The following is a 3,521-nucleotide window of genomic DNA, read 5'->3' as shown; positions in this document are numbered from 1 at the left end:
GCTCCATAAGCATGGCATGACAAGATTGCTGAGTATATTGTCACTATTGGTTTTGATATGGCAGATGCAAATCACTCTTTGTACGTGCACAAGAGTGATAAGGGTATTGTGATCATCACTATATATGTAGATGATCTTATTGTTGGGGGTGACAACTTGGATGAGATTGAGCATGTGAAAAGTCTTCTCAAAAGGAAGTTTGAGATGAAGGATTTGGGATATTTGTGCTACTTTCTAGGAATTGAGGTCATTCGCACACCTAAGGGTATTTAGCTATCACACAGAGACAGTATGTATTGGACATGTTGTCCAAGTATGGGATGGCTTATTGTAAGCCAATCTCGGTGCCATTAGATCAAAATGGCAAACTTAGTGCGGATGCAGGTTATGTGTTGGAGGATCCCACTATGTAGTACAGGAAGATTGTGGGGAGTTTGATCTATGTCATGATGATCAGCAGGCCAGATTTGAGTTACATTGTTGGCTTAGAGAGCCATTTTATGTAGGTTTCGCATAAACCACATCTTGACAGTGTGTGACGCATGCTTTGGTATTTGAGGGCCATTATTGATTATGCATTATTTTATGCAGCAAGTGTACCATTGGAGTTATATGGGTACACAGATGCAGATTGGGCAGGTAGCATCTCAAACAGGAGATCTACGAGTGGATTTATGTTTTCATTGGGGAGTGTTGCTGTGACATGGAGCAGCAAGAAGCAGCCCAGAGTTGCCTTGTCGAGTACAGAGGTAGAGTACAGAGGAGCTGCAGTGGCAACATGTGAGGTAGCTTGGCTACACAAGCTACTTTGCCGATTTGGGGTTGCATGTGGAGAGAATGGTAGTAGTGAGATTGAATTCCTAGACTTGATCTTGGCAAGACGGAAGGTTAAGTGGTGCATCTGATTTAGCTGTTTTGGAGAGAAGGGTGGGGTTGTTGCGCTGGTGGCAGGTGGTAAATGGGTAAGGTGTCGTAGTGATCTTTCATCTAGGATTTAGGGCACTCCCATACTGGAAAGGTTGGAGTGGCTTCACAAACCTAGGTTTGCACTTGTTGTTGAGTCAGTCTACTAGTAGTTGGAATGGCGGTTGGAGGTGTGTTAGCCTTGTGGGAGGAGAGAGATTTGATCATTTTGCACCCTCTATTGGTGACCGTTGATGACTGGTTCTCCAAGGCCTATAGCCTCATAGCGCTTAGAGGAAGCGTTGGCAGAGTCAATTAGGATGTTTGTGATGTCCAATATGTGATGTGTTAGACCTTTCGCGCTGCCTGAAGCCAGTCGAGGAGTTCTGACTCATTGATGTGTGAGAGAGGATACCTTCCTCATGGTTGAGCTAGGATGTCAGCGCGGGTGAAGGGGTCTTGAAAGATATGAGGGCTATCATGGCACCAAATATTCCCTCATCCAAGCCTTCCTCCAAGCTATCGTGGCACCATGGATTCCCTGATCCAAGCCTTCCTCCACTTTGAGCTCTTGGGGACCATGCTCTTGGGAAATCCATAGGCGATTGGGACCCCAAGCGAGGAGAACACCTATCTTCCGAAGCCAAGGATGACCAATGAGAAATGAGTAAGCTCCTCTGACTTCTAGAAACTGAATCACCACAAAGTCCAAGAGGAACTAAATCCCTTGGATAACAACAGTAACATTTTCCACCAAGCCGATGGGGGTCACCTCCCATTGGTCTGCCATCCGAACACAAAAGCTGGTGAGTCACGGTACCTTGAAACCGATAGCATGGAGTGTGAATTATGGCATGAGGTTCACCCCTATTGCCCTAGAAAGTGGGGTACCTTAAATATCTATAAAGAGACTGGGGCTCTGGAAGTCAGTAAGAAACGGAATGGTGCGGCTGATACCCATGTAGTTGGCAACACCTGCAGGAAGTGGGAACCTGCTAGACTGCCCACTTTGGCTTATCGTGTAGTTTCTCCAGCAATTTACTAAGACATAGCCAAATGCTGGGGCTAAGCTGAAGATCAAGGAGGTTTACTAGTAGTGTATTGGCCTTCAAGAGAGCATCCACAGAGAAAGGTTTACTAGTAGTGTATTGGCCTTTAAGAGAGCATCCACAGAGAAAGGTGAAAGTAGTGGTTTGGGATGTGGAATGGAAGGAGTAGGTAGTTGGGCTGACACAAAAGGTAGGTTATGGAGATCTTGGAAAGCTTACAAGAAGGATTGATTGTGCTGAGCGGGGAAGTGGAAGAGGGTTATCAATAGACTCATCCCTATGTTTCTCTTGAGGCATGGCCTTCCATTGTGATCAAGTTTCCACAATGGTGGATCCTCAAGAGTGGATGTTGTTGGTGTGATGGACTTACAAGGGCCTGCAACCCTATGAAGATCTACTTTATAAAACCTAAGCGGAATCTATTCTCCATCAGTCACGTATAGAGAGTCTCAATATAAATATATCCACATTAGGAATGAACCTGTCACAAAAAGAACATCCCTTATACTCACTTATGCATGAACCAAATAACATCCCTTATACTCACTTATGCATGAACCAAATAACACCCTCTGCTTCACAAAGAATAATTAGCAACAAAAGATTAGAATATGTACCCGTGTAAAGACTTGGCAGCATCTGGAGGAGGTCAACCAATAACTAAGCTCAAACAGGACCTCTCCATCAAAAGGAATCTACATATTTTCTTAGGTAATAACTTTAGTGTTATTATTAAAAACACATAAGCTAAATGCTAAGCACATGCACATTTGTGTACCTTCAACTTGAGGAGTAGAGTCTGTGTGATAAATGTAAAGAATCTTGTCATCCTAATCCTATTTAAAGATTATTTAATCTAGATGCAAGCAACCATGTCCTACATTTTTGGGCCTGTGCTAGAGTTCACACCAAGTAAGCATTATACTTCACACTTTGCAAAACAGCCAATGCCATGTCTGCACTTGTGGCCTCAAACAAGCTAATCTGACTTTTTATAACCTACTAATGCTCTCATACTCACATGCTTTGCCTCAGCAAGGTTCTGGTGCGCGGAGGGGGCAGGGGTCTCACAACTGGTATCAGAGCTTTGTTGAAAGCTTAAGACTAAAAGACCAAATTTGAAAGAAATTTATAATAAAATCCATGAAAAGAGCATTCACATATTATGTTTTCATCTAGAATATGTATTATTTTCTGAAAATTTTGCCATAGCTTCTCATTTTTTTCTAAAAAGAATAAAAGTTTGTAATGAAAATATGATAGTAGTTTCTCTTTTATGCTTAAAATCAAACTATGAATTTAAATCATAATTTTAACCATAATCATAAACTTAATTATGATTATCCCACTAGATCAAGCTCATTCCATTATTTCTCTTTTCCCAAATTGATAGGATAGTCTATTTCACATTTATAATCAATCAAAGTAGTTTCTAACTACTTATAAATAATCTAAAAGAATTATTTTGTTAACACAAATCATAAAAATACCATTTTCTAATCTCTAGCTTAACAAGCCTAGAGTTTAGCTTTGAATTAAGAGACTATCATTGAGAAGCATCCTTTTTCA

The sequence above is a fragment of the Cibotium barometz genome, chromosome 13 (assembly GCF_041138505.1).
Source record: "Cibotium barometz isolate CiBa-2024 chromosome 13, ASM4113850v1, whole genome shotgun sequence".
Classification (NCBI taxonomy): Eukaryota; Viridiplantae; Streptophyta; class Polypodiopsida; order Cyatheales; family Cibotiaceae; genus Cibotium; species Cibotium barometz.
Note: the sequence above shows the minus strand (reverse complement) of the source record.